A 10802-nucleotide genomic window follows, 5' to 3' on the forward strand; every position below is an offset into this window, starting at 1 on the left:
TTTGTTAGAATGGCCCTGTAAGAGAGGGAAGACCAAGAGCAAGAAATCCCCAAATGTACTCCCCTGGCTACTCAGATAACAGAAGGAACTGAGTCCACACTTTGGGGGTTCTAATTTAGGGATTAGAGAGTTGGTTTTTAGGGATTAGGTAGACAGAATAGGCTTGCATGCAAGGGATATTGCTCAGGCTGAGCCCTCTCATAAATCTCCCCCTGAATTCTCAGCAGCAGCTCTGAAGACTGCTAAGATCTTCAAGATGTGTTCCCAATAAACCCATAGATACCAAGTTTTCAACCATGTTCACCTAACACACATTCTTTTCTCCTTTCCTCCATCTCTATTGCCTTACTATGCATTTCTCATTTTCCACAAGTCTCAAACTTTTTCGATCTTTCCCCTCTGTCTCTGTTTCTCTCTGTGTATCTGTTTCTCTGCCCCTCTTTTCTTTTTCTCTCTCCACACTCCTCGATGGAACATGTCTTCCTGTCACCACCTAGTTCTTATACCCAGGGATGGGAAAGGGATTTGGCCAGGTGGCTGCATCATGCTCACTATCCCCAGTACCTTAAGGTTTCCAGTTCTCCAGAGTCTAATGTGTTGCAGTCACCCCTTTGTCCTAACACTCTGCCTCAGTGCCCACTAATTAGCCCTCTCCTGATCCTTTCCCAGAGCCCTGATAGGGTTTCTTTCCAGGCCCCCAAGGATGTTTTTTAATTTACCCACCCCTACCTATTTCTGTGATTCTGCTTCCAATGATTCTGCTGGGTGTTCATGGCATTTTTTTTTAGTCCAGCTGGGTCCCCAGCAGTGCCCAGTGATTCCTTAGGAGGGCACTGCCAGCTTTCTTGGTAGCAGCCTGCTGCCTGCACTTTTTGCCTGTGGGAACAATGTAGGATTGTACAAAACTAGTAAACAGTTTGCTTCATGCAATTCTGATGGGACCTCAGAGGATCTGGGCCCCTTTGATCATAACTTCCTTTGATTGTGCAACTTTCTTACAGATAACTCCAAAACTCTTGTATGTTGCCTTCACTTTCTGCTCTGTGGTCCCATAATGCCTGATTCTTGAAGGCTATGGGCAAGTGGGCACTCTTTGCTTCATTACAAAGACTGAATTCTGAAACTCAGGGAGTTTCAGTGAATTTCTCCTAGAAAATTAAATAAGGGTTCAAGTGTCCAATTTAACAGTCCACTTCCCCATGTCTACATGGAATATCATAAAGGGGAACATAAAAGATATGGTCCTAGTGAGCATTTGAGCTTATAGAGCTGAGTTTTTGCTTCTTCTCCACAAGATAATGTCCTCTCAGGACACATTTAAGAAGGCAAGTGGCTTTTTCTTACAACTTTTGTAGCCCTGGCACAGAAGGCTGGCTACCAAGCATGGAATATATTATACTCTATGAACTTACTGATAGAGCTTTCCACATACAACTTCATGCTAAGTGCTTTGACCACATTTTTCTAGCCAAGAGAACTGAGGACTGAGGGCCAGAGATGTCACATACTTTGAGCTAGCATGGGCAGGTGGAGGCTGCTCTTCTTCCTCTCCTGAAGATTCGGGGAGAAGTGCAAGGATGGATGGTAGCAAGTGATGAGTTGAATGTGCATTTGGGAGGGGGAGATGCCCATGGCTTCTGGTAGAGTGGAGAGTAAAATAACCAGAGTAGGATTTCTGATCAAGAGGGAGGCATAGGTAAATGCACTTTGCCTCTGCACACAACTATAGCAAAAAATAAAACTAGACTACAAAACAAATATCACAAAAATTGTCAGAAAATCTAGCTGTCTGCAGGTCTGACAACCAAGCATTTAAAGAAGCTACATTCATCCAGATGGGTAGGGGAGGGAGAGACATGGAGAGGCACAGAGAGGTACATAGAGGAAGAGAGGCCCAGAAGTGGGAATGGGTGGTTCCACACCCATATGTAGTGCATAAAAATCAGGAGGGATACCTCAGGAGTGAGGTGTCCCAGCCCCATACCATGACCCCAGCCCAGGGTTCCATTCCCAGGAAGATAAGCCCCATAACATCTGGCTGCAAAAAGCAGTGGGGGTTGAGATAGTAGAAGAAGGTACAGGATTCTCAAGAGACTCCTCTTAAAAGGCCTACAACAGAGTTAGGACTCATGCAAACTCACTCCCTCTGGGATTCAGCATCAGGGTAACATCTGGAAGGGCACATGTCATATGGGGGGAAATTGAAGTGACTAGCATTAGGACAATTGCTGGGAGACAGCTTTCTCCCAGGCAAAACTCCAGAGACCAGGGAATGGCATTGTTCCCTCTCCAAGCCCTACCCCACACAGAGCCACAAAGCACTGACACAGGTTGTCCTGCCCTGGTGAATACTGAAGGCTCCATCCCACACAACTTAACAGGTGTGCTTTTCTACAGCAGTCCACACTACTAAAATGAGGAGTCAAAGCAGCTCTACCTAATACACAGAAACAAACACAGGGAGGCTGCCAAATTGAGGAGAAAAGAAACATGGCCCAAATGAAAGAAAAGAACAAAACTCCAGAAAAAAAGAACAAAAAAAAATATAGATAACCAACCTATCAGATGCACAGTTCAAAACACTGGTTATTAGGAACTCATTGATTACTTCAACAGCATAAAAAAAAGACCCAGGCAGAAATGAAGGTTGCATTAAGTGAAGTAAAGAAAAATCTACAGGGAACCAACAGTGGAGTGGATGAAGCTGCGCATCAAATCAACAGTTTGGAACACAAGAAAGGAAAAAGCATTCAATCAGAACAGCTGGAAGAAAAAATTATTCAGAAAACCAAGGATAGCCTCAGGAACCTCTGTGACATCTTTAAATGTACCAAAACCTGATCATAAGTGTACCATAAGGAGAAGAGGAAGAGCAAGAAGTCAAAAACTTATTTGATAATATAATGAAAGAAAACTTCCCTAATTTGGTGAAGGCAATATACATACAAGTTCAGGAAGTACACAGAGTGCCAAACAAGATAGACCCAAAAAAGATCACATAAAGACGCATCATAATTAAAATGCCAAAGGTTAAAGATAAAGAGAAAATCTTAAAAGCAGTGAGAGAAAAGCAGAGAGTTACCTACAAAGGAGTTCACATAAGACCATCAGTGGATTTCTTAAAAGAAACTTTGCAGGCAAGAAGGGACTGGCAAGGAGAACTCAAAGGGATAAAAAGCAAGAACCTACAACCTAGATTACTCTATCCAGCAGAGCTATCATTTAGAATGGGAGGAGAGATAAAGTGCTTCCCAGACAATGTAAAACTAAAGGAGTTCATCATCACCAAGCCATTATTATATAAAATGCTAAAGGAAATTATATAAGAAAAAGAAGATCAAAATGATGAACATTAAAATGGCAATAAACTCACATCTATCAGTAACTGAATCAAATAATAAATGAAGCAAATAAGCAAAATCAGAACAGAATCATAGATATGGAGATCATTTGGAGGGTTATTAGTTAGGAGACAGAAGGGGGAGAATGAAGGTGAAGGTACAGAGATTAAGAAGCACAAATAGGGCAGCGCTGGGAATATAAGACAGAAAACTGTACTTGAACAAGAATTAAATAAAAATTAAAATAAAAAAAGAAGCACAAATAACAGTGACCAGAGGGGAAAGGGGAGGGAATTTCAGGGGAAAGGCTTTACAAGAACTAGTATAAAAAACATATGGACAAAAACTGAGAGGGTTGGAAAGGGGAGGGAGGTAGGGAGCACTGGGGGGTGGGCTGGGATGGGAGTAAAAGACAGAAAACTGTACTTGAACAACAATTAAATAAACACATTAAAAAAAGAACCAGAAAAAATAAGAATAAATAGAAACATTGATCTGCTTTAAAAAAAAGAAGCACAAATAGGTAGGTACAAAATAGACAGGGGGATGTTAAGAACAGTATAGGAAATGTTTAAGCCAAAGAACTTATATGTGCAACCTGTGAATGAAGGGAAGGGATTGCTGGAGAAAGTGAGGGTACTGGGTGGAAAAAGTAAAAGGGGAAAAATGGGACAATTGTAATAGAATAATCAATAAAATATATTTTAAAAAAGAGAAATCTTGATGATCTTGATGTCAACTAAGAAATTATTTTATCAGGACTTCTGGCCAAGATGGAGGCATAGGTAGACACACTGCCACCTAGCTTAACCAAAAGAAGGACAAGAACAAATTTAAAAACAAAAAAAAAAACAACCAAAACTGACAGAAAATTGAACTGTGTGGAAGTCTGACAACCAAGGAATCAAAGAAACATTCATCCAGACCGGTAGGAGGTGCTCAGCCAGGAAGCCAGGTGGAGAGGAATCATGGCAAGGCTGCAACTAGAGGACCAGGGCAAGCAAGGCAGTGGATGGTAGAGTGGGCAATCCTACATTTGTGTGCAGATAAACTAGGAAGAACAACTGGTGATTGAGACAGATCACACAACCCAGGGTTCCAGTGAAGAAAAATAAAGCCTCAAAACCTCTGATTTAAAACACCTGTGGGGGTTGAGGTAGCAGTGGTAGAAGCTCCCAGCCTTAAGGAGAGTTCGTTGGAGAGACCTGCAGGGTCCTAGAATGTATACAAACCCACCTACCTGGAAATCCGCACCAGAAAAGCCCAATTTGCTTGTGGGTAGTGGAGGAAGTGACTGCAAACTGGCAAGGATTGGAACAAATGGCATTGTTCACTCTTGGACCCCTCCCCTACATACAGCATCACAACGCAGCTATATGGGTTGCCTAACCCTGTTGAATACCTAAGGCTCTGCCTCTTACATGTAACAGGCATGTGGCGACAAAAAAATGGCCGAAATGAAAGAACAGATGAAAGCTCCAGAAAAAAAACACAACTAAGCAACAAAGAGACAACCAACCTGTCAGATGTACAGTTCAAAACACTGGTAAACAGGATGCTCACAGAATTGGTTGAATATGATCACAAATCATATTGGTTGAAGGCTATGCTAGGTGAAATAAAGGAAAATGTACAGGAAACCAACAGTGATGGGAAAGAAACCAGGACTCAAATTAACAGTTTGGACCAGAAGGAAGAAAGAAACATTCAATTCGAACAAAACGAAGAAACAAGAATTCAAAAAAAAAAAAAAATGAAGAAAGGCTTAGGAACGTCCAGGACATCTTTAAATGTTTCAACATCCGGATTATAGGGATACCAGAAGGGGAAGAGGAATAGCAACATGTGGAAAATTTATTTGAACAAATAATAAAGGAGAACTTCCCCAATCTGGCAAAGGAAATAGACTTTCAGGAAATCCAGGAAACTCAGAGAGTCCCAAAGAAGTTGGACCCAAGGAGGAACACACCAAGACACATCATAATTACATTAGCCAAGATTAAAATGAAGAAGAGAATCCTAGAAGCAGCGAGAGATAAGGAGATAGTCACCTACAAAGGAGTTCCCATCAGACTGTCAGCTGATTTCTCAGAAGAGACCTTACAGGCAAGAAGGGGCTGGAAAGAAGTATTCCAAGTCATGAAAGGCAAGGACCTACATCCAAGATTTCTCTATCCAGCAAGGCTTTCATTTAGAATGAAAGAGTAGATCAAGTGCTTCTCAGATAAGGTCAAATTCAAGAAATTCATCATCACCAAGCTCTTATTATATGAAATGTTAAAGGGACTTATATAAGAAAAAGAAGATGAAAAATATGAACAGTGAAAGGACAGCAAACTCACAGTTATTGACAACCACACCTAAAACAAAAGCAAACTAAAAGGACAGCTACATCAGGAGTGGAACCATAAAAATGGAGATCACTTGGAGGGTTAGCAACAGGGGAGTGGGAGGGGGAGAAGGTACAGAGAATAAGTAGCATAGATGGTAGGTAGAAAATAGATGGGGGGAGGGCAGGAATACTATGAGAAATATAGAATCTAAAGAACTTGTGACACATGGACATAAACTAAAGGGGGGAATGGTGCGGGAGGGGGTGTGCAGGGTGGAGGGGAATGAAGAGGGGAATGGAACAACTGTAATGGCATAATCAATAAAATATATTTTTTAAAAATGTTTCAACATCCGAATCATAGGGGTGCCAGAAGGAGAAGAGAAAGAGCAAGAAATTGAAAACATATTTGAACAAATAACGAAGGAAATCTGGCAAAGGAAATAGACTTCCAGCAGTTCAGGAAGCTCACAGAATCCCAAAGAAGTTGGACCCAAGGAAGAACACACCAAGACACATCATAATTACATTACCCAAGATTAAAAATAAGGAGACAATCTTAAAAGCAGCAACAGAAAAGGAGACAGTTACCTACAAAGGAGTTCTCATAATGCTATCAGCTGATGTCTCAAAAGAAACTTTGCAGGCAAAAAGGGGCTGGGAAGAAGTATTCAATGTCATGAGAGGCAAGGACCTACATCCAAGATGACTCTATCCACCAAAGCTATTATTTAGAATGGAAGGGCAGATAAAGTGCTTCCCAGTGCTCCTAATAAAGGAGCTCATTATCAAGCCCTTATTATGTGAAATATTAAAGGGACTTATCTAAGAAAAAGATAAAAAATATGAACTGTAAAATGACAACAAACTCACAATTATTAACAACTGAACCTGAAAAAAATCCAGCTAAGCAAACAACTACAACAGGAACAGAATCACAGAAATGAAGATCACATGGAGGGTTATGAGTGGGGGAGTGGGAGGGGGAAAATGTACAGAGAATAAGTAGCATAAATAGTAGGTAGAAAATACACAGAAGGAGGTTAAGAATAGTATAGGAAATGTAGAAGCCAAAGAACTTATATGTATGACCCATGGATGTGAACTAAAGTGAGGGAATGTGGGTGGGAGGGGGTGTGCAGGGTGAAGTGGAATGAAGGGGTGAAAATGGGACAACTGTAATAACATAATCAATACAATATTTTTTAAAAATTAGTTTACCCACCCCTACTCTTGCACAAACACAATCCCTGTTACTCTCACAACACATCAGGTAGGATTGTTATACTCCTTTTATACATACGTGAGCAAACTGAGACTAATCAAGCCCACAGCTAGCACTAGAAAAGCTGGTATTCAAATCTAGTTCTTCTGTCTGAGTCTAGTGTTCTTCCCATTCCTCAAGGGTGTTGCTGCAGAGAAAATATATCAGAAAATGCTAAACTGAGTACTACAAACAACTACAGAACAAATATATCTGGGATGGGGTTCTGAAAATTACTCTCAGGTTGAGGAACCCCTGACCCTGGGGAGGTAGGTGAAGGGATGGGGGAGGGCCTCTTGCCAGCTCTAAGTCTCTCTCTCCCTCAGGCCAGCTCTAGAGCCAGCAGAGCAGTGCTCTCTGGCTACAGCAAAATCACAAACACTGATATTCACCAGGCCGCTTGATTCTTGGGTTGTTTAGTCTAGGAGTCACTTCAGACACAATCTCGCTATCACACATTTTTTTAACAAATTTTACTTCCAGGTTTTACAATAGCCCAAAGAAGTGGAAACTGTTACTATGTCCAATCCAACAGACAAGCAAACTGAGTATCAAAGAACTCAAGTGAACTTGTCCACAGTTAGTCAAGTAACACAGCTAGTAAGTGGCAGAATCCAAAATGCAGGCTCTCTGGCTTCAGGTACTGTCAATGCTCTTCATCCGAAGACTTCCAGAAATACATCTGGGGTTGATCAAGTTGGTTTTATTGCTCATTGCTATAAAGGGAGATACCCCAGCACCCCACTCCCCCCCAAAGTGTGTGTTTTCCCTCTCAACAACAAGCAATAAGCCTAGTTTGCTCAACCCCAGGTGTGATCCTTTGGCTGAAGGGCATTGACAGAAATGGAGGTTCACTGAGATCCAGCTGAAGCCCCCACTGCCTCGGACCCAGATCATCCGCTTAATAATAGTGACCACAATTGAGACTCCTTTTATCTAACTGTTTGAGGTGCCAAATTGTCCATATCTGGCAGATAAGTTCACACTGAAGTGAGCTCTGATAGTTCATCTAATTCCTTCCACCTAGGATTTATTTTGCTTTTCCAGGAATGAGATCCCTTGAGGTAATTTTGGTTATCGGGTACAATTTGTATTATTATTTGGTGAAGTTGTTTTCTTTTTTAAGATTTTATTTATTTATCTTTAGAGGGGAAGGGAAGGAGAGAGGGGGAGAAACATCAATGTATGGTTGTCTCTTATGCACCCCCTGCTGGGAACTGGCCTGCAACCCAGGCACATGCCCTGACTGGGAATCGAAACACAATCCTCTGGTTTGAAATTGTTTTCTAGCCTTTCTAACACATGCTCTTATAGTCTTCTTGTCTAATGTCTTTAATGTTGTTTATAAGAGGAAAAATCTACAGAAACAGGATGGCATAGATTCAAGAAACTTGTTCTTGAGTTGGCCCCAGGGACTGAGTTCGGTCTCCTCAAACCGGTATCCTTCAGACAAACTTTTATTCCAAGTTATCATTTCAAAACCTTACAAAGACTCCTCAAACTTGTTTTTGTCCCTGAGACTTGCTTTCTTTAGTTTAATCTACCCAGAATTAGGTAGAATAATTTGCTTGGCCCCTAATTGGTGGCATCTGGCTTGTAGCCAAACTCTGGAGACACAAAGTACGCCACCATCATCTTCAAAAACCATTGAGTACTTGTGGGGTTTTCTCAGTCTAAAAACCTACCTCTTTCAGGCTAAACATCTGTTTCCTTCATATTTTCTTCCCGTTATGCTAACTTGTATGATTATGCCTCTAAATAGAACAGTTCATCAGAGATTTAAAATTTTAAATTGCAGTGCATCCTTGTCATCAACCACATAGATCTTTGTTAATCATACTTAGAAACCTTGTACATTATAAGCTTAACTATGTAAAAGAGAAAATTAATAGAAAAAGACTAAGGAAATGTATGAAAATATGAACTCTACTTATTTTTGGCTAACAGAATTCTAGGAGATTTAACTTCCTTTATATCTTTTTTTTTCAAGTTTTCTATAACGTATGTGTTTTCCCTTTAAAATCAAAAGATGTTAATTATTAAAATATTGATACTTCCATCCTTGGCTGGTGTGGCTCAGTGGATTGAATGCCAGTCTGCAAACCAAAGGGTCACCAGTTCTATTCCTGGTTGAGAAGCATGCCTGGGTTGGCTAGCCAGGTCCCCATTTGGGTACATAAGAGAGGCAACTGATGAATGTCTCTCTCACACATTGATGTTTCTCACCCTCTTGTCCTCCTTTCCCCACTGTCTAAAATAAATAAGTAAAACTTTTGAAAATCATTGATACTTGCACTTTATATACCATGTGTTCACATCTACATTAAAAAATATACACAGTGCCCTGGCCAGATAGCTCAGTTGTTTAGAGCATCATCCCCATAAGCCAAAATTATGGGTTTGATCCCTGGTCAGGGCACATACAAGAAGCAACCAATGAATGTATCAATAAGTAGGACAACAAATGAATATTTATCTCTCTTTCCCCTACCTCTCTCTCTCTAAAATCAATTTAAATATACACAGTAAAATGAAATAAAATAAAAATAAAATGTCAGTGTCCCCTTTGGAGAGATTTGGATATGAACAAGGGAAATACTTTAGGACAAAAAGCAAAAGAAACCCTCATGAGGAGATTGTCTTGTTTGTCTAAAAGAGAGATTAGTTAGTTAAACAAAGGAAATATTATTCATTGGCTTCCATACTGGGGGAGCTAATAAATGCTAGCTTTTTAATTATACGGCTGCATAAATTAGTCAAAGGTCTATATTATGTCAAAACCAACTATGTGCCATTCTCTTTTGTGTGTGTTTAGCTTAAAATCTGTATTTCTGTACAAAGGATGTTAAGAAATTACTATGAAAAACTATGTGCCATGAAATTTGAAAACCTGTGTGAAATTGACAAAACTCTACAAAAATATAATCTTCCAAAACTGAATCAAGGAGAAGCAGACAACCTGAACAGACCAATAACAGCTGGTGAAGTTGAAGCAGTAATGAAAAATGCCTGACACACAAAAGCTGTGGACCAGATGGCTTCACAAGAAAACTTTACCAAATATCTAGAGAAGAGCTAACTGCAATTCTTTTCAAACTATTCCAAAAAATCCAAGAAGAGAGAAGACTCCCAAATTCTTCTTATGAGGCAAGCATCATACTAATCAGAAAACCAGATAAAGACACAACAAAGAAAGAAAACTTCAGGCCAATATCTCTGACGAACATAGATGCTAAAATCCTCAACAAAATACTGGCAAACCACATCCAGAAATACATTAAAAAGATCATACACAATGATTTAGTGGGATTCATCCCAGGGATGCAAGGATGGTACAATATTTGCAAATCAATAAACACAATACATCAATTAAACAGAAGCAAAGACAAAAATCACATGATCATATCAATAGATGCTGAAAAAGCATTTGATAAGGTATAGCATCCATTAATGATAAAAACACTCAGCAAAGTGGGAATAGAGGGAGCATTCCTTAACATAATAAAGTCCATATACAAGAAACCTACAGCCAATATTATAAGCAGTGGGCAAAAACTAAAAGCTTTCCTGCTAAGATCAGGAAAAAGACAAAGATGTCCACTTTCACCACTTCTATTCCATATAGTGTTGGAAGTCATAGTCACAGTGATCAGACAAGGAAAAGAAATAAGAGGCTTCCAAATTGGAAAGGAGGGAGTAAAAACGCCATTGTTTGCAGATGAGATGATAGTGTACATAGAAAATCCTATAGACTGCACCAAAAAACTACTCAACTGAATAAATGAATTTCACAAAGCAACAAGATACAAAGTTAATCTTCAGAAATCAAGGGCAGTTTTGTACATGAGCAACGAAATGTCAGAAA

Source organism: Sturnira hondurensis, unplaced genomic scaffold (assembly GCF_014824575.4).
Source record: "Sturnira hondurensis isolate 20B ecotype Veracruz unplaced genomic scaffold, ASM1482457v3 Scaffold0010857, whole genome shotgun sequence".
In the NCBI taxonomy this organism is placed as follows: Eukaryota; Metazoa; Chordata; class Mammalia; order Chiroptera; family Phyllostomidae; genus Sturnira; species Sturnira hondurensis.